Here is a 27145-nt window from a genome sequence, read left to right on the forward strand (position 1 = left end):
TTTCTTCAGCTCCTCAACCCGGGCTGGAAGCACCGACAGTTTCTGCAGAGTGTCCTGAATCAAAGTGGGCGCCGTCTTGTTGTGGGATGCAGTACAGATGATCCGCTGTGCACCAGTATACAGTTGTTCGATCAAAGTATAGGCGGCTTTCAATTTCTTCCGCACATCTGACCCCAAATGACCAATGCGTGTCCCTAAAATATCACAAAGGGTTAACAAACCGGCAGCTCTGTAAGACGGCCGAATCGATACAGAAATCAAACCGGCTTACCAAAGATACCAGTGGTCATGGCATGCACATGCCGCTTTATGCTGGCCAGTTCGTCCACCACCGGTTTAAGTGCAGCCTCGGCATCTTCTGCTCATTTCGTTAAAGCAGATTTTTCAGTGGCCCAATCCGCCCGCTCTTTCTTGAAGGCCTCCTTAAGCTGTTCCATGGCACGTAAAGCGCTGGTTAACTCCTCTTTTGCTTTGGAGGTTTCGGCTTGTTGGGACTTCAGATTTTCTTGGAGATCGGCGACTTGGTTCTCTTTAGTCTTCAGTTCAGCCTGCATACAGACAGTTATATGATTCAGCAAGCATTGCAAGAATTGAAGCACCAACCACATAACAAGTTATGCACCTGGCGCTTGGGGGCTAATGCCTATTTGATCTTCATATTTCACTTGATTATAAAGTCCCAAGCTCAATACAAGTATTCAACTTGGCACTTGGGGGCTAATGGCTATTTGTTCAAATACGTTCTGATGCGGTGATATTAATTACTTAAGTCCCGGTTTAACTACACTAAGTTGAACCGGCCCTTGGGGGCTACATCAGCGAATTTCAAGGCTTTAACATTTATATTACTAAGTCCCGGTTTGAAAGAAGATTACAAACCGGTCCTTGGGGGCTAGGCGAGTCAGCAAGCATTGAAGCATACAAGCAGGAAAGAGCATATGAAGGTTACCTCATATTTATCTTTCATCATGTTAACCAGACCGGCTTCATAGTCACGACTGGTATACAGCCGGTTTAGATAGCCGGAATGGATGTCTTGGGCGTTCAGAGAAGCGTAAGTCGCCAGATCAACATTCCACTTGCCCTTGCCAAAGGCAGCAAATTCTTCCTTGGCAGTATGTTTAGACAAAGCGACAGGATTGCTTGGCTCTGTATGGCCAATGCCAGTAATAACAACTTCATCATCCTTGGCGTCGCCGGTATGCACGGGGGCCGTTGGCTTATCAGTAGGCTTTGATGGATTGGTGGATTTCTCAATCCGGATGGGGCTTGTGGGCTGGTTGACAGGACTTGAGGTATCAATAGGCCTCTCTTCAACAATATGATTGTCATCCCGCTGCGGTGGATCATTGGGTATATCTTCAGGAATAGCCGCTTCAAGATCTGGTATTGTGCCCGGTTCAGGGACGGCATCTTCTTCAGCCGCTTTATCTAAGCGAGCCTTTTTGCTTGGCTTAGGCTTGGCCCTGAAAGGAGTAACAAAGGTCAGTATAATATATACTACAAAGTAATACACCAAAAGCATTATGATAAGTATGGCTCACCAAGCATTGTTTTGAGCGGCGGCAGCTGGGTAGCTGATGACTCGCCAGATGATGAAGGGGAAGTGACCTGATAATCAGAGTCAGGCGGATTAAAAGGTTGACGAAGATAGCCCATTTTAGGACAAGCACTAACTGGCAAATTAGAGACCTCTGAATGGCGTTTCCGAACCGGACTATTCGGTAAACCGGCGGCGGTAACTACCTGGCCACTATGCCGGGTTGTGCGGCGAGCTTCGTGTTGTTGGGTCTTCATAAGAAATTTGGGATCCAAGTAAGCAAGAGGATGAGAAAACTTAACCTTCCGGTTTGCCTGACGGATTTTTAGTGAAGGCAAAGGATCTGAATCAGAGGAAAGAATAATTACCTCTGCAACATCAGCATGACTGGCTTCGGCATCATCCTGACAAATATCATCATCAATAAGGCGCATGAAAAATAAGCCAAGTGAATTAAGCTCTACCTCAAGGTCCGGGTTACCCACATTGTCATCAGCGGCCGGATCAGAGGAGGCAGTGGTTCTTTTCCTGCGGGTAGTCTTCTTCACAGCTTTAGTCTTTTGCGGGGTTGATCGTTCCGGTTTATCTACTTTTTCTGGCTTTTCCTGTGGAAGTTTTTGCTCCAAAACGGATCATTACCCTGTTTAAACAGACGTTGGTGTTAAACAATGACCAGATATACCAATAGCAGGTTCAATAAAAGGAAAGATCAAACTCTTACAGCTGGCGGTTTGTTGGTAGCACAGAAGGGAAGCAGGCCGGTTTGAGCACAGACGTATTCCGGTTCATTCAGCATTTTATTCACAGCCTCTGTGATTTCTTCATCAGTAAGCTGGATGTTAGCATGCCGCAGTGGGTCATCAACACTGCCAGTATACTCGCACATCAAGCCGGAGCGCTGACTAAGGGGCAGTATGCTCCACGATATCCAACAGCGAGCGAGATCAACTCCTGATAAACCATTGGCCATGAAGGCTCTAAGCTTGGACAGTTGAGGAGCGTATTTTCTTCTCTCCTTGGCAGTCAACCTTTGCGGAAAGGGGTGTGTATTGCTAAGCCGCTCCGGACGAAAGCCAGGCAAAGGATTTTCACCAGCAGGGGAGGTGTCTTTGCAATAGAACCATGTTTGGTTCCACTCTTTGGGGTGGCTGTGCAGTTTGGCATGAGGGTATGTGACCTCTTTTCTTTTCTGAATCGCCACACCACCCAATTCTGTGTTGGAACCATCAGTAAACTCAGCGCGGCAGTTTAGATGGAAGCAGTCTCTGAACAGTTCAAAGGTGGGCTCCTCTTGAAAGAACGCCTCATAAAGTACATGGAAATGACACATGTTTGTGACAGAGTTGGCGCCAATGTCTTGCGGGTGGAGTTTAAAATTGGGTAAAACGTCCCGATAAAATTTAGAACCGGGCGGCTTAAAGCCCCGGGTTAAGTGATCTACGAAAATGACGACCTCTCCTTCTTGAGGTGTGGGAGGGCATTCTTCGCCAGGGCCCTCTAATGGATGGTATTTTTGCTGCCTAAAGCGTCGATCAGGACTAAGTTGTTCAGTTCAGTCTCTGTGACGCGAGAAGGAACCCAGTTGCACTCATATACTTGCTTGGCCATGAAGAAATCTACAAAATAGGTGATTCCGGTTCAAGAATGCATTGATTAAAGTACACTGGCATGTCCAATATTAAAACTGGAAACAGTTCTATCTAAACCAGAGTTTTATGGAGCAACAGCGTATGGCGGTTCAACAAGGGGACTAATGGTATATACCGGTTTGGCAATTTTTTCTACAAAGTTAAACCGCCTGGTCTAAACATTGAAGCAGATGAGTAAGTTTACAGAAACAGATTTCACAAGACTTCTCTACAGCGACGGATCTGAAGCAAGTTCAGAAAAGAAGGAAAATATTCAAGGTTTAAAAAAGAACAGTACTGAATCAATTGGCAAAGATACATATAGATCTATGGACTTGAGGCATGAAACTGAAGGCGGATGCTAAAACCTACCGCTACACAAAGCAAGGATTCACAGATGCATCTAGGAGCTATCGTCTGAACACGAAACAGGCGATGAACACTAGGAGAACATGAAACCCTAGAACAGATCTGTGTTGAAAAGAATAGAAGACTTACTGGAGATGAGAAAGACGCGGAACGTTGCCGCGGTGCTCTTGTGCGCCCAGGTTGATGCAGCAGCCAAGGTTGATGCAGAGGTTGACGGTGGCGGCAAAGCTCTGAAGCTGGGTGACGCGAGGAAGACGAAGCAGAAGGGCACGGAGGGGAAAAAGAAATTACCCTTCGGTCCTATTTATAAGGCAAGGGACAGGAGTCAGGCGCGAAAATTAAGGGACTGTGGGCCTGGAAATGAAGATGTCGCCTTAATTGTCGCAGACCTATTAAGGTTCTTTATAACAGGTGACGTCATGCCGGTTTACAACGACCAGAGAAGATGACATCACGGCGGTTCCACAAACTACAAGAAGATATTGAAGATGAAGATTTTTGCTAAAGGATTGACATGAACATGTTCAAATCAATCTGGGGCCTAATGTTGGGGATATCACTACTGGGCGTAAACCGGCCTATCTGGGCCGGGTTACTTCGTCAGTAGTTAAGTATGTTAAAGCCCAAGAAGGCAGAGGAGGGCTCAAGGCCCATGGTCGGTTCAAGGCCTGTAGCCGTAAACCGGCGTTGGGATTTAACTTGTATTGTAAGTTAGGAATAAGTAGAGACCAAACCGGACACATCTATGAAACGGTATTGGGACTCTGTGAACCGACGGGCGTCACTCGTGTATATAAGGGGACGACCCGGCGGCGGTTCATGGACAACAGACAACAACTCGAGACTTAGGCGAAGCTTGTTTGCTCCCTAGTCATCGAAACCCCATCAATTCCATCACAACTAGACGTAGGCTTTTACCTTCCTTGAAGGGGCCGAACTAGTATAAATTCTCTTGCATCCCTGTGTCCGCTTTAACCCCTTCAAGCTAACCCGTCGCGATGGCTCCACGACTAAGTCCTTTCTCTAGGACATCTGCCGTGACAAAACCACGACACAACCCTAAAAGCACATGACAACCTCTGCTTCCCTCTGTGAAGGGCCTATCTTTTACTTGTGTCTTATACCTTATGCAAGAGTCATGGTGATCTTCACCTTTCCTTTTTACATTTTATCCTTTGGCAAGCACCTTCTGTTGGAAAGATCCTAATATATATATCCAATTGGATGTAAGTTAGCATGAATTATTATTGTTGACATTAACCTTGAGGTAAAAGGTTGGGAGGCAACACTATAAGCCCCTATCTTTCTCCTTGTCCGATTAAAACTCCATACACATAAGTATTGTGTGAGTGTTAGCAATTGTGAAAGACTAAATGATAGTTGAGTATGTGGACTTGCTGAAAAGCTCTTACATTGACTCTTTTCGATGTTATGATAAATTGCAATTGCTTCAATGGCTGAGTTCATAGTTTGTTGGTTCTCAGTGAAGTTTCTGATTCATACTTGACATTGTGAATACATTATTACTTGAGCATAAGAAATCATATGACAATATCCATATATGTTGTTGTTATAAGAATGATCATGATGCCCTCATGTTCATATTTTATTTTATCGACACCTCTATCTCTAAACATGTGGACATATTTATCCTTATCTGCTTCCGCTTGAGGACAAGCGAAGTCTAAGCTTGGGGAGTTGATACGTCCATTTTGCATCATGCTTTTATATCGATATTTATTGCATTATGGGAAGTTATTACACGTTATGTCACAATACTTATGCCTATTCTCTCTTATTTTACAAGGTTTACATGAAGAGGGAGAATGCCGGCAGCTGGAAATCTGGGCTGGAAAAGGAGCAAATATTATAGACCTATTCTGCACAGCTCCAAAAGTCCTGAAACTTCACGGAAGTTATTTTTGGAATTAATAAAAAATATTGGCGAAAGAAAGTACCAGAGGGGGCCCACACCCTAGCCATGAGGGTGGGGGGTGCGCCCTACCCCCCTGGGCGCGCCCCCTACCTCGTGGGCCGCCTGGCAGGCCTCCGGTGCCCATCTTATCACTAGAAAAAAATACACATCCGTGACATTTTGGGCCGAACAAATTTTTTTTCTGTCATACATATGAAACTTCTATGATGATCATTGTGACAAAACCCGTTATCATCATAGATGTGGTGGGCTCCTACTTCTATGACAAAAAATCATGACAAGAAATGGGCTTTTCATCCTGGGCGGGCCGGAGACGCAGCTGCATGACATTCTTTGGGCCGTCCATGACGGAAAGAACCATGGTAGAAGCGAGGGCGAGGAAAATTTCGGGGAGTTCCCGGTTACGGTGGGAGGTCGGGGGCCAAACGATGCGCGTTTCTCTCATACACGTACGCGCGTGTGTGCGAGGCATTGTCTCTAACTGAACCCGAGCGAGTTGTTGGGCTCTAACTGAACCCGAGCGATTGCACTGCAGGCTACGCGTTACTGAACCCGAGCGATCGATCGATGGCTGTTAACTGAACCCGATCGAGCAATTCCTTCACTACTGCTACTAACTGAAGCCGATCGATTGGATGAACAGCGAGCGGTGGCGTTGCCTCTGGATGAACAGGACCCCGTGGTATGGTGGAGGGCTGGATGAACAGTAGACGGTGGAGGGGTGCCCGTGCAGGGGTGGTTGAACAGGACCCCGTGGTGTGGAGGGCTGGATGAATAGTAGACTATGGAGGGGTGCTTGTGGAGGGGTGGTTGAACAGGACCCCGTGGTGTGGAGGGCTGGATGAACAGTAGACGGTGGAGGGGTCGTTGAACAGTAGCCGGTGGAGTAGCACGCGGTGGAGGCTGGATGAACAGGAGCCCGTGGAGGCTGGAGGAGGTCGACGGTAGCCCATGGAGGCTAGAGGAGGTCGACGGTGGAGATGAACAGTATCCCGCGGAGTCCCGTTTTGCGGTACGCCACACCCCTCCCGATGAACATGACCCCCGTTTCGACCGTTGGAGGTCCGTTTCGTCCATTTTGCGGCACGCCACACCCCTCCCGATCAACAGGACCCCCATTTCAACCGTAGCGCTCCAATACAAGTCCGTTTCCTTCGTTTTGCGGTACGCCACACCCCTCCCGATCAACAGGACCCCTGTTTCGACCGTAGGAAGTTTGTTTCCTCCATTTTGCGGTACGCCAGACCCCTCTCGATGAACAGGATCCCATTTCAAACGTGGCTGATCGAACACAAGGCTGTTTCCTCCGTTTTGCAGTACGCCAGGCCTCATTTCCATTGCCTGTTCCGTCCAAGCCCTCCCGATGAACACGACCGCATTCCATTACGAGCCAGCCGGTTGGCTTCCAAGCGTTCCGTTGCCTCCCAATGAACACGACGCATTTCGTTGGCTCCCCATGAACACGACGCATTCCGTTGCCTCCCCATGAACACAACGCATTCCATTGCCTCCCCATGAACACGACGATGACGTTGTTTCTCTGTTCCGACCCAGCCATGTACACGAGCTTTGGCCGTAAGTATGCGCGAGTAGGCATTCGAGACCCTGCCCGTATGTACGTACATGGACGTATTTTCTTTCTTGCACTCTGGCCGCTGTACGTACGTGTACAAGCTACGTGCGCGCCTCTACTATGACACGTACGCGCCTCTACTACGACACGTTCACGCCTCTACATCGACCAGTATATATGTACGTACATGTTCACGACCAGAATGACAACGCTACGTACGCTTCGACTAGGTGGGTCCCGACTATCGGGCACTTCCTTGCCTGCGAAGATGTAGCTGGTGGGTCCCAGCAGTCAGGGGGCGAATCGTTTTGTTTTTTTTGCCCCGACGCACTTCCTTGCGTGCGAAGGTGTAGCTGCTGGGTCCCAGCAGTCAGGGGGGAATCGTTTTGTTTTTTCTTTTGCCCGGACGCACTTCCTTGCGTGCGAAGATGTAGCTGGTGGGTCCCAGCAATCAGGAGGGCGAATCGTTTTTTTCGGACGCACTACCTTGCGTGCGAAGATGTAGCTGGTGGGTCCTAGCAGTAAGGGGGGAGAATCGTTTTTTTTCGGATGCACTTCCTTGTGCGTGCGAAGATGTAGCTGGTGGGTCCCAGCAGTTAGGGGGAAACGGTTTTTTCACGAAATACGATGGCCTGTCCAGTGGGTCCCCGCTATCAGCTGGAGGAATAATTATTTTTCGCGTAATAAGGAGGCACTTCCGTGCTGCGGCCATCGACCCAGTTGTCAGCCTCTCCACGTACAGTCCACGTCCGATGGAAGCCATTCCTTGACCACGTTGACCACGCAGTGCCGAGAGCACCAAAGCGGTGGACGACGGCGAGGCCTAGGACGGGGATGACGCAGAGCCGGGGAAGACGCGGCAGTGGATGCCCACGCGTAGAGCAGTATGAGGGTTCACTCGTTCGGCTGCGGTGTGAGGCTGCCGTCGCCGTAGAATAATAGGGGGTGTGGGTGCATAGAGGATGGCCTGGCCAGCAGTGGGAGTAGTATGGGGCGGTGAGGCCTCCGCGGCTTCACAGCCGGCCACGGGCGGCAGGAGCAGGTGGCACGACCGGCGCTGCTTTGGGCGGCTGGAGCAAGAAGACCAGAGGTCTAAGAAGCACTACGGCCGTTGGATGGACATCATACGGTCAGTGGAGCTAGAATCGTTCATATCTTGACTAAAGTTGACAAAGGCATTCGTCCCAGTCAACTTAGTAGGCCCACAAGTCAGCCTCCCACCAAGGTGGGTCCCAGCTAGCAGGGGATATTCATTTTTTGTACGTAATAAGGAGGCACTTCCGGTGGGTCCGAGCTGACAGCGGGGGGAATGTTTTTTTCGTGAAATACGGTGGCCCGTCCTATGGGTCCCAACAGTCAGGGGGAAACGTTTTTTTTCGCGAAATACTGGTGGCCCGTCCGGTGGGTCCCTGCTGTCAGGTGGAGGAATAATTATTTTCCGCGTAATAAGGAGGCACTTCCATGCGGCTGCCGTGGACCCAGCTGTCAGCCTCTCCACGCACAGTACTCTTCCGATGGAAGTCGTTCATTGACCACATTGACCACGCCGCAGCGAGAGCACCACGGCGGTGGACGACGGCGAGGCCTAGGAAGGGGACGACGCGGAGCCGGGGAAGACGCGGGACTGGAAACCCTTGCGGATAGGAGTACGAGGGTTCACCGGTTTGGCAGCGGTGTGAGGCTGCCGTCACCGCAGAATAATAGGGGGTGTGGGTGAGTAGAGGGATTCCCTGGCCAGTGGTGGGTGTAGTAGAGGGCGCTGAGGCCTGCGCGATAGCACAGCCGGCCACGGGAGGTGGGAGCAGGTGGTCCCGCCGGCGCTGCTTTGGCGGCTGGAGCAAGAAGATCAGAGATTGAAGAAACACAATGGCCGTTGGATTGACATCCAATGGTTACGTCCGCTAGAATCTTTTGTTGATATATATAATAACTAAAAATATCTTGCATATGCGTCAACTAAACAGGCCCACAAGTCGGACCACTCCCTCTTTTTTTAATAATTTATATATAGCTCATGGCAACTTCTTATGCAATTTATTGCAGTCGTTTTTTGGTTGGCAAGGCCAATTTCGCATATTTCTATGGGTTCCAAACTATTTTTAATACCGAAATGTCGAGCCAGATTTAAAGTACTTTAAAGATATATTGAAATTAGGTTAATACCCAGTGAAATAGGAATCTGAAAATGTTAAAAAATTCAGAAATTATAAAGTAATTGCTAATTTGTCATCTGTTTTTATATTTACAACCCATTTCACATTACTTTCAAGATTTGCAGGCGTCTTGAAAGAGTTGCAGCCCATCAGGGCGTAGAAAAATAAGTAGGCCTGGATTGGGTATTCTTCAGAAAAAATAAACTTGGCTCATTTTCAGAAAGAAAAAATAGCCGGGTTGGTCACATGGTGAACATAAAATATAAGCCTGGGCTAGACGGGCCACATCCCAGTTCAAACCCTACTCCGTCTCAACAATACCAAACAAAAAAAAATACTGCTCGAGTAGCTACGTCCCAAGTGTCAGCTGATCTTGTGATGTTCTCTTGTCTATTGACTATATACGCTCACAATGTCGTGGGTCCCAGATGTCAGGAAAACACTAGGAGGAAGCATTTTATTTTTCCATACGCTGACGTAGTGGGCCCCTACTGTCATCCTCTCCACATACTTCTGCCGATTCCTGTTGTTTGTTGACCATGTTGAAAACGCGAGAGGGCGGCGCCGCAGCGAGCGCACCAAAGCGCGTGGAGGACGTCGGCGTTAACGATTTAGGAGACGGTGGGGCGGCGATGCGTGCGCTGAGGCGCAGCCAGCCGTGGGAGGCGGAAGCAGGCGGCCCCACCAGCGCTGGTTTGGTTTTGGCGGCTGGAGGAAGACAGGACTGAAGAAACACGACAGACTGTAAAAGCAGCAGGAGTACTTAACAACCTTAACTGAAACCAGCAGGGGCACTTAACAAACAAAGCTGAAAGCAGTTTGAGTACTTATGCAGGTTCAACCATACAAAGCACGCCTCGAACAGTGCTACTTTGCCTATAGTTAACCAAGGGTGAGGCCGCCAAGCCCAAGGACAAGGCCCAGGCGCCACCCCGCGCATCCACAACCTTCTGAAAGCGGCTTCATCTCGCAACGTGGTCAATAAACAGGATATTCGCTTTAGAGCCATGGAAAAGCATGAACATAATCTTCTGTCCTATTCTCCAAGAAGGATGGGCCTTCATTATTTGAGACCACCCATGAATAAGTATCTTTTCACCTCCAAGGGGAATTGAGTAGGTCGACATAAATATCATGTTGTGACCAAGCGCAAGTCTGACCCGACCATGGTCAGGCATCTGTATAGGAACAATAGAACTCGTCAGTTCCTGTTTCAAGAAGATCACAACTGTAAAACTGTGTATTAAAAATAGTTTATGAACAACATATATAACAGAAAACAACTCGTACCATAAGTTTCTCGACACAGTTGGACCTATTCAACGAGTGCAGCAGTGGCACACATATCCCACGTGGCCTTCCACCATTGAAACGCCCCACAAGGACCTCAAGACGATCAATAAAGTGTAGGAACTTGTGGATGTCGATCCAGTCAACTTCAGTGCCATTAGTAACAACCGAGTTATTACAGAGTAACACTACAAAAAAAATACACATCCGTGACATTTTGGGCCGAACGAAAAAAATTCTGTCATACATATGACACTTCTATGACGATAATTGTGACAAAACCCGGTATCATCATAGATGTGGTGGGCTCCTACTTCTATGAAAAAAATCATGACAGAAAATGGGATTTTCGTCCTGGGAGGGCCGGAGACGCAGCTGCATGACATTCTTTGGGCCGTCCATGACGGAAAAAACGATGGTAGAAGCGAGGGGGAGGAAAATTTCGGGGAGTTCCCGGTTACGGCGGGAGGTCAGGGGCCGAGCAATGCGCGTTTCTCTCGTACACGTACGCGCGTGTGTGTGAGGCGTTGGCTCTAACTGAACCCGAGCGAGGCGTTGGGCTCTAACTGAACCCGAGCGATTGCACTGCAGGCTACACGTTACTGAACCGGAGCGATCGATCGATTTCCGTTAACTGAACCCGATCGAGCAATTCCTTGGCTACTGCTACTAACTTAAGCCGATCGATGCTGCCTCTGGATGAACAGTGAGGGTTGCGGGGGGGGGGGGGGGGGGGGGGGGGTGTTTGGATGAACAGTGAGCAGTGGCGTTGCCTCTGGATGAACATGACCCCGTGGTGTGGAGGGCCGGATGAACAGTAGACGGTGGAGGGGTGCCCGTGGAGGGGTGGATGAACATGACCCCGTGGTGTGGAGGGCAGGATGAACAGTAGACGGTGGAGGGGTGCCCGTGGAGGGGTGGTTGAACAGGACCCCGTGGTGTGGAGGGCTGGATGAACAGTAGACGGTGGAGGGGTGGTTGAAAAGTAGCCAGTGGAGTAGCGCGTGGTGGAGGATGGATGAACAGGAGCTCGTGGAGGCTGGAGGAGGTCGACGGTGGATGAACAGTAGCTCGTGGAGGCAGGAGGGGGTCGACGGTGGATATGAACAGTATCCCGTGGAGTCCCATTTTGTGGTACGCCACACCCCTCAGCGAGGTCAACCATTGAGTCCTTCTCCTGCCCGTTGCTGATGATCTTGTATTGCTTCTGGATGTCGACAAGCTTGTTGCACCAGATGGCCGAATCGTCGCGTTCTTCCTTCTCTCCACCATAGCGAAGGTGCAGTCGGCGCTGCCGATGAAATGGGCGAATGCTCCAGAACATGGTGCAGCCATAGGACTGAGGCGAGGCAGAGCTTCACCGACTCCGTATCGTTGGTGTACATCACATTCAACTTGGTGCAGCCATAGGACTAAACGGGGAACTCAAAGGGGGACTCCTTGCTGAAGTCCATATCCAGCAGGCTCACCCCTCGGATCGCCATTGGAGTCTCTTCGAGTGAACCGATATGTAGGCGGCGGCAGCAGTTCGTTTTTCAGCTCCTGGGGAACTGGATTCAAAAGTAAGCTGAGTGTGTACAGGCGACAACAGTTACTACCCCTCCCTCGTCCGCTGCACGCCCGACAGAAGATGCACCCTCGGCCACACATTGGTTCATGAGCGGGTCTGTATTGGTACTGTAATAACAGGAGTTATGGTCACTTTACTTAAATTTAATTAGCTCTAATAGAAATTTATACTTAAAACAAGCAATGCATTCGCTCATTCTATCAGTGCCACAGGCTCAATATGCACAACAATTAGAATTATTATTCTCAGAACGCACACGATCAGCACATTTGTTGCACTTTCACAAAGATAATACTACCAAGTTTGAACTGTTTGTTATGGTTGTTGTCCTCTGCATCATCAAGCCGTGTTTCCCAGCTTGCAAGATTCAGAACCAACAAATAAGATCCAAATAATAAGTACAACAAAGATGCCTACACATCTCATTGATTCCCAGCTTGCAAGATTCAGAACCAACAAATAAGATCCAAATAATAAGTACAACAAAGATGCCTACACATCACATTGATTCCCAGCTTGCAAGATTCAGAACCAACAAATAAGATGCAAATAATAAGTACAACAAAGATGCCTACACATCTCATTGATTCCCAGCTTGCAAGATTCAGAACCAACCCATTAGAGCCTTTTGATAAAGTGAATATCGGGATTAAATCCATCTTCGCTAGCCATGTCATACAATCGAAGAACTTGGCGAATGCTCTTGACCGTCACAACATCTGTAGTAGAGTATTCCTGTTTGCATATCACAAACCAGGAGAGCATGATTTCACTTTAATAGTGGCCTCCTTTACTCAACCTGCAGCTCCACTCGGATGAAGCCTGCCTGGAGTTCCATGATTCAATTCATGCACCTTTTTCTGCAGTTCACCTGAAATGAAGCAAATATTGCATCATTCAGCTAGCAAGAAGTACTTGCTCTCGTGAGCTGGCAGGTTCTTCTTTAGTAGTTGCACTAAAATTGAGGAACATTAAGGTTGGCTATCCGGCTCATGTAAGGTGCAACTATAATTTATTTATCCTTTTGTGCAGTTCCACTAAAATAAAGTGCCATTGTGGTGACAGTGACGGCTCATCTTGCAAAGGCTAATAAAATGTTGCACGAGATTACCAGCAGAACTAGACGGAGATTTTGGAAACTCCAATCACCATTTTGTACAGTTCCACCAAAATTGAGAGTTGTTGCCCACGTGACATTTTAGTTGAACTGCACAAGACACTCATTCCAAAAAAAGTGTTTTGTGCAGTTCACCAAAAGGTCACAATAGCAACAAGGTGAAATGGATATCCCTATCTGCACAAAAACATAGAAAGTAAACAGTTGCTGGTCAATAAGAATATACGAAACATATACAAAATGAAAAGAAGCATCTTAATTATGTTCATGGCAATCACGCAAGGACAGTAGAAATTTTAAAACGTCAGCATTGCTTGATGTTACCGGAAGCATTACGATCGACAATGAGATTCCTCAAATGTGGGATTACTTTAATGGTGGCATTGCTTGTTTATCAGACACAGTAAATCAACAACAGCTAAAGAGTTGTTTAAGGGCATGGGACCGTGGGGACACCAGGACACTCAGCAGCGTAAAGGAGAAACTTACCTATCATACTGGGGAAAACAGTAGGAGTGCCATTTGTAACACTGTTTAATTGCATCTTATCACTGGAGGCATTAGATTAACAATAACACTGGTTAGACATGTCCCTAAGGTAACAGTGTGATCGCTTCATTTTACATGCGCCCTTACATTAACAATAGCAAAAGGTTGGTATAAGGACATGCGACAGTGGACGCATCAGCACAATCTACCTACAAGGAGGCATAAAGTGGTGATGCCCAGTTTGTTCATGCTATGTGAGGGCAGCAAACCTAATCCTGGAGACCTTGTACTATGTGAGGGCAGCAAATCTAATCCTGGAGACCTTTTACTATGTGAGGGCTGCAAATCTAATCCTGGAGACCTTTTACTATGTGAGGGCAGCAAATCTAATCCTGAGACCTTTTACTATATGAGGGCAACAAATCTAATCCTGGAGACCTTTTACTACGTGAGGGCAACAAATCTAATCCTGAGACCTTTTACTATGTGAGGGCAGCAAATCTAATCCTGAGACCTTTTACTATGTGAGGGCAGCAAATCTAATCCTGGAGACCTTTTACTATATGATGGTAGCAAATCTAATCCTGGACATACTCTGTTTACTTGTCCACCAGCCGCCACTTTCTATCCTTTTTTCAACCAATAATAGATCTGTTCCTTATCCAGTTTATACTGCGTTTTTCCATTATTTCCCTTTTCAGCCTAGAGACCGGTTGGGTATCCGGTCTCTACTACTTTCACCATATTATTTCCTCTTTGAATCAAGTCCTAGATTCATGCTACAACTTTCCCCCCTTTCTTCGTTGTTTGAACAAAGCCCTAGATTCGAATGCATGAAGTAGCTTTACCTCTAATAATACTAAAAATTTAGGTGGCTTTGGAAGAGCTAATGGGAGTAGAAAAAGATGCACATGCAGACTCGTTGGGAGCTGGGGCAGTAGAGCAAGGCCGCTTTCGAAGAACTTATACCCGAGGGTTGCCAGATGTTAGCGGCGGCAGGTCGGATCTGCGGACAATACGGCAGGGAGGAAGAAGGGTCGGAGGACCTCCCGAGCCGGCACTGTGTCGGAGAGAATGGCATGGGCAGAAGATCGGGCCCCTCCGGCAGCTGTGGGTTTCCTCCCTCGGCGGCGATGACTGCGTGAACGATGCACCTTTTAGTCCTCTACACACACCGGCCGAAGGGATCTGGCCGGATCTGTGACCAGCGGTGAGCAGAGAGAAAATGTCGCTACCGCTGTCTTGTTTATATCTGGAGAGGATGAGAGAATGAAGAGAGCAACCCTAGTAAAGCAAGCGCTCAGGCCGCTGCGTCCATATATAGTGGAGTGATTATCTTTTTTCTCTCCACAACAAGCGTTTCAATTTGTGTACGTGGCATTAAAGAAAAGAAACTCTCTATTTAAGGTGACTACTGCACGAGTCCTACTCAGTACTATAGTATTGTTCACTTGTGCTCCCCGCCCCTCCATTCATTGAAAAACCCCACGAGTGAATAAACATACAGTACTTACTATATTTATATAGAACGAACAAGCTCGAACTATTTCCGCGTAGTTAAAAGTTGAGGGTGGGGATTTTCCCGAGCAGTACGCGCGGCAGTTTTCGGGTAGGCGGTCTGATAGAGAGGCGAGGAGGGTCAGCAAGTGGGGCTGTGCGATTTGCCGGCACGTTACTGCTGGAAAGACTTGTGATATGACCACTCACTATAGTCATGAATTACTGGCGCTCCGACCGGGGTGATGCCCCCCTTCCGTTCTGCGCTCTAATCTGGTGCATGACACGTCGACCCGGATGCTGGCTCTCCCACCTGTCGGAGTAGTAAGAAGGAGCAAAGAATGATGCGGTATATACTAGTACTATACTAGTACTACTCAGGTCGGAGGAGTGCGAACCACGCAACCCAGTGAACCAGCAGTGCGAACCACAGTAGCCCAGTGAACTGGCAGTAGAAAACAATGTGGTGATATGGCCATAAAAAACAATGTGCTACGGTCCACACTGTAGCAAGTACAGTAACACTCCTATTTGTTTGGATCCCTGAGTTAGAGCTAGTTTGGGCTGAAATAGCCTCAAATTATCAAAACAAGATGGGTTAGTTTGAGCTAGTTTCCTCTAACCCAGCTTAAAAAACTAGCCCGGTGGAGAGGTTCTAATTGGATTAGTTATCCTCGGGCCCACTAGAAGAGAACTAAAAAAATCTCCACTGACCGCACCAGATCGCTCCCCCCACCTATCACACGACTTCTCTCTGTTCCCCATAGGGTCGCTCGCCCTCTCTCTCCTCCGACCGCCCTCTCCTTTCGGCCTCCGCCACCCTACTCCGGCCGCCCTCTCCCTCCGGCCTTCGAAGGTCGCCCCGCTCCCCCTTCACCATTCGTTTTCTCCCTCTTTCATGCGCAGCGGCGGCGCATCTACCAGGGAGGTCGCGAGAGGGGTGAGTTTGTCCGTTCCTTCTCTGTCTCACAGCCATATCAATGATCTTGCTTTCTCTAGCACTAATTCTGATTTGGAAAAGTAGATCCTCATCAAACATGGTATAGATTTGTGGTGCACGCATGGAATTGTTTGATGCTGCTTGAGGAGGTAATAAATCTTTCTAGAGGCCCAAAGATTCAGGTCACCTTTCTAGGTATTTCAATTTCAGGCTTGCATTATTTCTAGAGGCCCAAAGATTCAGTTCACCTTTCTAGGTATTTCAATTTCAGGCTTGCATTATTTCTAGAGGCCCAAAGATTTCGTTCACCTTTCTAGGTATTTCAGTTTCAGGCTTGCATTATTTCTAGAGGCCCAAAGATTCAGTTCACCTTTCTAGGTATTTTAGTTACAGGCTTGCATTATTTCTAGAGGCCCAAAGATTAAGTTCCCAGTCGGCGGCAAGTGGCCCTGCTACCCATGTTGGTGTCAACCTCAACTCGCAAGGGCCGGCGTCGGAGGGTTTCTCGGGGCTTGGGCTCTACAGAGCCTTCCTCCAGAGCGACAATGGAGAGCTCCTCCCTCGGTGCGTGAGGGGTTCCGGGCTCCCTCCCTATCGTGAATGACTTCCGTGATGAGTTAGCTCATTCTTTGTTTCATGAAGTGTTTTTTTATTTTGTGAAGCTTGATTGACGACTTGTATGTTTAAGTGGGATATCTCATTTATCATGTTTTGCATGCTTGATTTGTACAGATGGTTCGTTTATGTCAATTGTGAGCGGGAGGAGGCCACAGAAGAGCCGGCCACACCAAGAGGGTGCTTGGATCCAACGGACTTATTTTAGTCTGACTAAAAATTGTCTGTTTAAGAGGCTAAGAGTTCCAAGCACCCCTGACTAAACAGGGGCTAAACCTAGTCTTGAGACTAAAAAAATTTAGTCAGGGGTACCCCTACTAAAATGTGGATTAGTCATCTCTCTCCTCATTTAAATCCTCTCCTTTAACACAGGCGAGTTATGGCTTGGAGGGCTTGGAGGATAATAAATGATGATTAACTTGATTTTAGTCTTTGGATTGGAGGGTTTGGAGTATTTGGATCCAAGCATGGGTGAGGCTAGCAAGTTTTAGTCTCACTACTTTTAGTCATGGAACTAAAACGTATCCAAGCACCCTCCAAATCCTGCAGGAAATAGGGTCCAAAGTAGTCAAATGATTGAGATAGAGCATTTATTGTCAAACAATCTAACCCTGCCATCCATACACCTCCTTGGTTTAGAGTTAGTTCAGGGTTAGATTCTAACTCTAACCTCTAACTTAGTTAGAGTTCTCCTCGTCTCGGTTCATCGCCATCATACTTTCCCCATTCCTGTGTTTTCAGTATCCTGCGAATCAAAGAGGCCCTTTTTTTGCCAGAAAAATCAAAGAGGCCCTTAGACTGGTTTCGGTCCGGTCATTTTTTATAAACTTGTTATGTCCAAAATTTAATGAACGTGCTCCAGTTTCCATGAAAATAATCCGGTTTCATGTAGTAATTCATTCATTTATTTATTCTTCTATGGGGGCTTTGCACGAAATTCGTGAGGTCCGAAATGTAAAGTACCCCGGCATATGCTCCGAGTTGTGCATGCACTACCACCCAGATGCTCTATGTCCCACATGTCGGCAAATGGGGGCATGTGGAAATATCCTAGGAGTACATATAGGAGGATAAATGCGTGAAATAATATGTACTGTGAAGCGTAGCCGCGGTTCGAAAAGGAGACCTAAAGTGATGACAGCTATAGGTCACACACACCCAACTAGTGGTACTAGACATACGACTAATTTTTCCCTCAAAAAATAAAAAAAGAGAGGCACGAGTGCTCAGTACTCCTATTCTATAAACACGAGTCCCATCTGACAACAGCGTCCGTGCTACAGCTAGCTCTCCTCCCTCGTTTCTCTCTTCTAATTCTAAACTCGGCCGACGCCCGGTGGGCAGGGTCGGTTTGCTCAACTGCGGCCCCACCTCACAGTGAAAACATTACGACTGGAATAAAAATGCCATATGCTCCCTCCGTTCATAAATATAAGCCTTTTTAGATATTATTTCAAATGGAATACAACATACGGATGTATGTAGACATAGTTTAGCGTGTAGATTCACTCATTTTGCTCCGTATGTAGTAGTCGATTGCTGGAATCTTTAGAAAGAATTATATTTGGGAACGAAGGGAGTATTTAATAATAAAACATTAAGGCCACGAGGCGATGCAGTGTTGGTTACAGGAGGCAAGAAGAAGAGATGCATCCATCGACGACGTCCACCTCCTCGACTCAGGGCGACGACCCACCGAACAACGCCTAAGTAGCAGCGGCTTTCGTGGCCAGGTCGACGTGCTTCTGAACAATGGCGTCCAAAGACTCCAGCCGCTGGAAGAAGGTCAACGTATTTCTATCCTCGCTTGCCTTGTAGTGGCCTATGTAGACGATTTCCTCGTAGATGTGGATGTGCAGCTCGACGGTTTCTTGCATGGTGAGGCGCTGCGCGGCAAGCGCGGCCTCAAGGTGCACATTCTTCGTCGCGACCTCCGGCACCTGCAGGGCCACCAGGGCTTGAAAGAGTTCTTCACCATGGAGGCCGATGAGGGTGGCAGGCAATGAGGAGCTTGGGCGCGCGGGCTGGAGCAGTACGGCAAGGTCGTCCGGGCGCTTCTTGACGGCGGTGAACTTGCGGATGGAGTTGACCATCATGTGGTCCATAAGAGAGGCGAAGCCGGCGTCGGCGAGGGCTACAATGCCTGCGGTCGCCAGCACCGTCTAGAAACGCTGCACGGTGCGAGGCCGCATGCCGGCGCCTTGAATGATTTGGCACAACCGACTGCCGCTTGCGTCCATCGCCTCCATAGGTGCTTGTGGCTTCTAGTCACTTGGTCTTGGATTGGAGTGAGCAGTGTTGGGCAGAGACTTGGGAGTCGATGGATTGGAGTGGTGGGGCGCCTTTATTATATGAGAGTCCAAACTCTGTTGCATCACATCGTGCTGGCTCTATTCTGCTTCTCCAATTAATTCCCTTTGCATGTAATTGAGGATGCATCATTGACCGTTCAACGTCTCGGGAACCGCTACCCTCTCCCTCCTTGGCATTGAAGCACCTATGGACCCGCCTACGACGAGGTGCCTATGGTGACTTCGTAAATTTCAAGATGATAGTGCCGTGCATGTGTGCGTTCATAGGGGTGAGTGTATGCGCGTGTATATGAGCGCTTGTGTGTGTACTGTGTAAAAAAAACGTAAATGCGTGGCAAAAAGAGACTAGTCAGTATACTCAATATTGTGCACCTCGGAGAGGAAAACGATAGAACTAGTACGTACGAGTATTTATTTACGGTGTAGATTCACTCATTTTGCTCCATATGTACTCCGTCTCGGTGTAGTCTAGTCACTTGTTGAAATCTCTAGAAGGGCAAATACTCCTTTCTGGTTTACAGGGCTATACTAGCAAGTAGTTGTACGTACTAGTACAATAGTGGGCTCACATAGCAATTTTGTCTCATGCAAGAGCCTGGCTATATGCGTGCTCCAATGTTCGCAACTGCAATGTTCGGTTTGCGCTTGGCTCTTCGCCTCTTCGAGAAGACGAACAATGTTGTTACTACTACTGCTTCTACAGTGTCGAATCCAGTGCTGCATGTCCATCCACCGCGAGCGGGATGGATAGCTTGTTGTAGAAGTACTACTAAGTAGTAAAAGCCTATCCTCGTTTGCGAGCAACCGCGCGCATGGGTGAGGGAGAAGGCGTGTAATAAAATCAAGCTTCCCCTCGTTGTACGAGTTGACGCAACACATCATAGCACTGGACCCACATGCTTGCCCCTAAACTTGGCTGAAAGACCGACAGTGTACAATATATTTGCTGCAACCTCTAACATTTACCCACCACAAATTAAAATATATGTGGCCGTATGCATCGTTCTGATGCAGAGGACGGGGAGTCCCCCCTTTTCGAAGAAAAAACAAATTAAAATATACATTCCTGTCTTGACCAGATGAGCGTGCAAACTACAATCACCAGGGTGTCAGGTAGGGCCAGAAGACTATTTTAAATTTTTTTTAAAAACTTCGAGAAGGACACATAGCATGGAGCCGACCCCAACGATTTTAAGCTTATAGGCACGGTACACACTATCCTAGACTACTCTACACATGAAACTGCCACACGAGTGTCCGGGCTACGCTTGGCCCTTCACCTCTTCGGGAAGTCGAACAATGATGGAGTACTACTGCACTGGAGGAGTACTACAGTACGCTTCTGGCCATCTGACACCGATTGAACTGCTGCATGTCCACCACGTGCGGGAGGGAGAGCGTGTAGCGAAAGCTTCTCCTAGTCTTGCCAGCCACCACGCTCATGGGCGAGGGAGGGACGCTCCTGCCTTTGCGTGTATGACAGGTTTGTGGCCAACCTATCATACAGCCAAAGGCAGGTGCAGTTAAGTCGGCGAGGGAGAGGATAATCGAACTTCTCGTTGATGTACGAGTTGACATGACACATCAAAGCACTGCACTCGATATATTTCAATAATTTGCGTTTACCGATGCATTAGTTACAACGCATGCATGCATGCCATGACTCTCCTTCTGATACTTGCATGTGTTGATTTAATGCACCTTGAAGTAGTATAAAATATGTGACGGTAAAGCTTTGTAATACCCCGGCCCAAGTCGAGAGATGGTTGTGCACGAGGAGGGCGAGATCATGCAGACCGAATAGGACCCGACGATGGAGCTCTCTAAGGTCTCGATGGACCTCACCGTGCTCCACTGCCCCTTGTGCCTCCGCCCCTTGACGACTCGGGTGTATGAGGTTCGAATACACCTCGTATGTTCGGCTGATTGAGCAAGGTGTAGGTTTCTTGATTGATGTGCTGTTCGATTGATTTCTGTAGTGCAAGGGAGGGCACCTGGCCTGCGCGGACTGCCGCGTCGAGTGCCCCGGGAACCAGCGGCAGTGCCAGAAGTGCGAGCGCGGCGGTGGCTTCGACGTGCGGAACACGGCGGTGGACTCCGTCCTTTCGTCGGTGAGGGTGGAGTGCCCGCACGAAGGCTGTGGGCTCTACGTCACTTACCACAAGCTCGCCGATCACCAGAGCGTGTGTCCGCTCGCGCCCTGCAAATGCCCCGTGCCCGTCTGCGGCTACGAAGGCCCGCCGCTGGTGCTCTACCACCACATCAGCACCGCGCATCCCATGCACGTGCACATGATCCAGTACGGCAAGGTGCTCCAGCTGCAAGTGCCACTGTCAGAGCCACGGCTCTTGCTGTTCGCGGAGGAGGACCGCCGCACGTTTTTCTTGGTCGGCGGCGTGCTTGACATCGGCGCGCCTATCGTCGTGTCGGTCGTCTGCATCAAAGCGGGGGCGTCCCCACTGCCGCACTACGTGGCCAAGCTGTGGGCGAACGGCCTACCGGGGGAGCCCAAAGGCACGACCGACGCCGTCAAGGTGGAAATGGAGGTGACAAGCAGCAAGGATCCCGGCGACGTCGACGTGCAGGAGCTGACCTTCTTGACAGTTCCTCCCAAGCTGCTGGCCGGGGCTAAGTTTGTGTCCCTCCACATTCAGATTGACAAGCTCACGTCCTAAATGTTTCTACAGTGCCTTCTGTTTATCTTAGTAATATGCTAATATAGGGATTACCTTGGTCTACTTTAGCTTAAGAAATGGTGGGTTTTGGTGGCGATAAAAAATTATGTTTATCAATGCATTAATTGCAATGCATGCATGCATAAAGTACATGCATTGGTCAATTTTCTCTTAATACTTGCATGCAATGATTTAATGCACCTTGGAATCTGAACATGTGTTGGGGAACAACCAAATTGAGCCTTATAAAATGGAAAAACTAAAATTTTGAGATAAGCCCTATAAAACCGGAAAGGAGAGAGTAGAAAAAGAAGTACTCCATCCGGGAATAGTGCCGCACTTCAAAACTTGAACCGTCAATAAATTTTGAGCTTGCGTCTCGTCACATTCCAAATTACTCCATGCTATATTGAATTGCAAACCTGTTCACACCGATCACAACCTAAATGGTTTCCCACTTAGGAGGGTATTAGTACTCGGTTATAAATACTAGTATGCCAAGATGACTGCGCATTCCTCCTCAACTCCTCATCCACAAAAACAAACAAGCCATTCAGCATCCTTCCCTTGCGTCTGCCATGGCCAGCGTGAGTTCTGGGTCGAGAGATTGCCACCAGGGAGAGGCGAGCATGGAAGCGGAAGCACGAGAGAACTCCCGCCTCACTGCGAGAGCAGCCGACATGTCCCGCCGCGTGGAAGTAGCAGCACAGAGGTCCCGCCGCGCCGCTGAAGCAGCACGGAGGTCCGGTCGCGCCGTCGATGCAGCAGACTGGTCCAGCCGCGCCGCAGAAGCAGCAGAGATGTCCCACTGCGCCACGAATGCGGCAGAGATGTCCCACCACGCCGCGGCGGCCTGGGAAAATTTCTCGCGTGCAGGCGACGACTATTACAGGCGCATGCATGCGATCGTCCATGGCCAGATGGATCAGATCTCCCGTTTTGCGAGGTTGCAGGACGACATGAAAGCCTTGTTTGAACAAGCTATCGGCGCACTAAGGGAGGTCAATGAGAGGCTCCGAGCCGAGCGCGACCTGTTGGGGGAGAAGATTGTGCGAAGTGCTGACCAGCAAGAGGAGACCAGTGCCTTGTTGAAGAGGACCAGCGTCATCGTCAAGAAACTTATGGACGAGAATGACATGGTCCGCAACGAGTGCCAAAGGCTGGTGGAGGAATCCGTGGATGTTCTCAAGCAGCGTCTTGAGGACACGAAAGAGCTCATCGCCGCTCGCCGCGGAGACTAGTTCCCGCGGCCTGCAGCAACGCATCAAGAAAGTAGAGATCAGCGAGCCAGATCCTTGTCTTCCTTCTTCTTTTGCCCTTGTGTATTTCGGGCGTAGCCGCATGTGGATTTTTCAATTATCTTTCTAATTATGTAAGACAATTAATCGTCCTTATCTTTTTGTGGAAGATCAATGTTGCGAGGCTGCGATGAAGAAAACTCTTGCTGTGGCGACCCTGGCATTGCTGTTCTTCTAGTTGCTGCCCGGCTTCCTTCAGTTTCCTCGTTTCTTTTGATGTAATAATCGGTTTAGGATGTGGATTGTGTCATCGGTTGTAATGTTGGGTTCTAGCGGGGATGTTTGGCCTTTGTTGGCCTCTTGGGATGTTGCGATTTCAATCTGGTAGCTTTTAGTCCTTCGTGTTAGGATGGAGTTGTGCTAAACTTCTCGTGAATTCTGGTGGTTTTCAGTAATGAAAATCGGAAGGGACAAGCCCTTCTTTGATCAAACAAAAAATTAATCGTCCTTATATATTCATCAGTCTTGCTATAAGTCGCAGTAGATGCTATATAGGTCCGTCGGATCTTACATCAATATCTGTGCTTTCATATGTCGGTGTACTAGAGTAGGGGTACCCTAGTATCCCGAACTTGTGCACGGGCAGTCGCAGCGTCCCGCGGCAAGGCTTGCCAGGTAATCGCCAAGGTCCTCCGTGGTTCCTTTGGAGCCATTCAAGAACAAAGTATCCAAGCCAAGGAGACAAGAACCCGGCAAGAGGAGCTTGCCGGGAAGAGCAAGACCCCGGCAAGACGAGCTTGCCGGGAAGGCCAACCGAGGCATCTCAAGGAACTTGCCGCAACGCACCATGCGTCCCGGTAAGGCCCAGTGAGCGACAAGCTCCCGAACGCAACAAGACAATGACAGCGGCAAGGCGCTTGCCGTGGCAAGCTTCCACTCTATACCTGCGCTCCAGCACATCCACTAACGTGTCGCTCTGGGACTCTTCCAGGCATACGTGGCGGGAGGCTATGCAGCCAGAGGTACACGGTGGCAAGCGGCGCTGACAAGATTGCCATCGTGGCAAGCAATGGCGTCCCTGGCGGTCCCTTTCTGCACCGTCTAGGCGACGCAGACAGGCATTTAATGCCCTTGTCCCCTGCCGTCAGGGTTAGGTATGATACACTGTTGTAGGCGGCGGTGCCAACCGCCACGCCTTTTCCATTTTTGCCCTTGTCTACGTTGCCACTTGTCGGTGACCCCTTGAGCATATAAAAGGAGGCCCATGCGCAACGTAGAGGGGGGTCGGCCAAACAGAACGCTCGGTCTCGTTAGCTGCTGGTGTGTACTGTAGCAATCAGCGCTCCCGAGCAAGAACTCAATACAAAACACAAAGCAGGAGTAGGGTTTTACGCATCCGTGCGGCCCGAACCTGGGATAAACTGATCGTGTTGCTTGTGCGCTTCGCCTCGATCTGCTCTTCGTGCTCTCTCCGCCCCCTGCCGAACCAAAAAGGGGCTCGGTCCACCGTGGTCCCATAGGTGTCCGTGGGATTAGCACCCCCCGACATCTTTGGCGTGCCAGGTAGGGGTGCGTCGAGGTTGTGTGAACCTGATCCGGCGTCCGCACGAGCTAAACCTTCATCGTCTTCATCAACATGCCGCCGAAGAAGAAGGCTTCGGAGGCGGCTGCTCCGTCCGCGCCTAACCCACCATCGCCGGAGCAAACGGTTGGTGGGGTAGACGCCGGCGGAAGAACGGGCGTCGACGAGGGAGCTCACGGTGCTACCAGGTCCAAGGACAAGGCTGCGCTGCACATCGGCGGCGCAGTCGGCTCCCACAACGACCGGGCACACTCCAAGACCTCGGCGTCCGTACATGCACCGCGCCCATCCCAGGAGGCGCGGGAACGGCAGCGTCATGATACTCACGGTACCATACGCTTGCTGGACCAAGATCGGGCCGGTGGATCCCAGAGCGCTCAAGACCAGCATGCACGCCAACATGCTGGCGCGAGTAGGGCATGGTCGCCTGGACGAGATACTGCTCCTTCTAACATGGTTAGAAGTCCGAGCATATCCCGCTCCTCGCACCGTTCGCCGCCGCCGCCCGCCACTTCAGCAGAAGCTTTGGCGCGAGCTGAACTGCTCCTAGACCACCCTCCAGCGGCAGACAAGATCGACGACTGGAGGGCCACCATTCAGAGTCTCATCGGCTTTGCCAACGGCGACATTCCACGGCAGCCGAGTACTTCGCAGCCGTGGCAAGTCAGCTAGGCACGAGCCGGTGACGACAAGACCGGTGGGGGTGCAGCCACCGTGCACTCTCCGCCCCGAAGGCCAAGATCACCGACTCGCTTCATCAGATCCACGAACTCGTCGCGATCAGCGCCAAGTTCTTCACGAACGACAGCAAGAAGACGCTCGTACACGCATCGAGCGCCGAAGAGAAGCGCGGCGTCAATCAGACCAGCGCGCTGGGCCCTCTGTTGACATGCATGCGCCAGGGGAACCAGGCGACTTGCCGTACGTGGTAGGTTGCCCTGCGTTTACCCGTGAGCTGCGGCAAGTCCAGTGGCCCAGCCAGAAGAATTTCAAGCCAGACGTACCAGAGAAGTACGACGGCAAGTCGCACCCGTCGGAGTTCCTCAGCATCTACACCATCGCGGTGCAAGCTGCCGGGGGGCGGGACGACAAGGTCCTTGCCAACTACTTCCCGCTGGTGCTCAAGCCCGACGTCAGGTCCTGGCTCATGCATTTGCTGGACAACTCCATATCCTCTTGGGCAGACCTATGCCATCAGTTTGTCGGCGCCTTTACAGGCGGCCACAAACCTCATGGCCAAGAGAGTGACCTTCACCTGCTCGCCCAGAAGGAAGGAGAGCCCCTGCGCAAGTACATTCAGAGATTCAGCCGTGTACAGCGCGACATCCCAGATATCCACCTTGCCACGGTCATCAGCGCGTTCCATCAGAACGTGGGTAACCGCAGGATGCAGGAGGAGATGGCGATGTGCAGGATCAGAGACGTCAGTCAGCTATATGCCCTGGCCGACAAGTGTGCACGTGCTGAGGAAGGGAGGAAACTCCCCGGAGAGAATACTGGAGCAGGAGGATCATACAGCGAGGACGCTGCCCCGGCAAAGAAAAACCGGCGGTGGAACAACAGGAAGAAGAAAGGCAAAGATGTGCTAGTCGTTGAGCAGTCCGGCAACGACGGTGGCGCCAAGAAAGCCAAAGTTGGTAGCTCCGGCAAGGAGATTGCCGCATGCACCAACTGCCAGGCTGTGGCGGTCGCCGACAAGCAGGACGGCACCGACAAGCAGTACTGCAAGATCCACCACACCAAGGGCCATGACCTCCAGAGCTGCAAGAAGGTCGAGAAGCTTGTCCAGCAACAGAAAGCTGAGTACGAGCGGCGCGACAAGGAGAGGGCCCAAGGAGGCGCTGGAGAATCCGGCAAGAAGCGCGCTGGCCGGGGAGGACGCCGCGGCAAGGCCAAGCAGCGGCAAGGAGACAGACCTCCCCGCGGCCATGACAAGGATGAAGACGACGACGACGAAGACATGGATGATGTCGAGACCAGTGAACAGGAGTTCCAGAAAGCCATAGAGGTCTTGTGCGTTGACGGTGGTGCTTCTCTGCATACTTCCCACCGCCAGCTCAAACAGTGGGCGCAGGAAGTCGATGCAGCGGAACCACCTGTCGAATCGCGCAAGCTTCTGAAATGGTCCAGCACGCCTATCGTCTTTGATATTGAGGACCACCCTGATCGCACAACTGCGGTCGGGTGCTTGCCGTTGTTGGTTTCACCAACTATCCGCAACCTCAAGGTCACTAAGATGTTAGTTGACGGCGGGGCCGGCTTGAACCTGATCTCCTCCGCTGTACTCCAGAAACTCCAGATCCCTGACAGCGAGCTCGAAGAGACCGGCACATTCCAAGGAATCAACCCGAGAAGGAGCAAGCCGAAGGGGAAGGTCACGTTGCCGGTAACATTTGGCAGCGAGTTGAATTTCAGGACTGAGAGGGTCACTTTTGACGTTGCCGATTTTCCATTGCCTTATAATGGGATACTCGGCCGTCCAGCACTCGCCAAGTTCATGGCAGCCTCTCACTACGCATACAACATGCTGAAGATGCCAGGCCCGATAAGCGTCATCTCTGTCCCTGGCGACAAGAAGGATGCTCTTATCTGCGCTGACAAGATCTACCAGGAAGCAGCAG

At 49.9% G+C, this 27145-nt stretch overlaps 1 pseudogene; it reads left to right on the plus strand.

Annotated features, from left to right (window-relative positions):
• The first annotated feature begins 20791 nt into the window (after positions 1 to 20791).
• LOC125507036 lies at positions 20792 to 21704 on the plus strand (annotated as a pseudogene).
• The last annotated feature ends 5441 nt before the right edge of the window (positions 21705 to 27145 follow it).

Source organism: Triticum urartu, chromosome 5 (assembly GCF_003073215.2).
Source record: "Triticum urartu cultivar G1812 chromosome 5, Tu2.1, whole genome shotgun sequence".
NCBI classification, from domain to species: domain Eukaryota; kingdom Viridiplantae; phylum Streptophyta; class Magnoliopsida; order Poales; family Poaceae; genus Triticum; species Triticum urartu.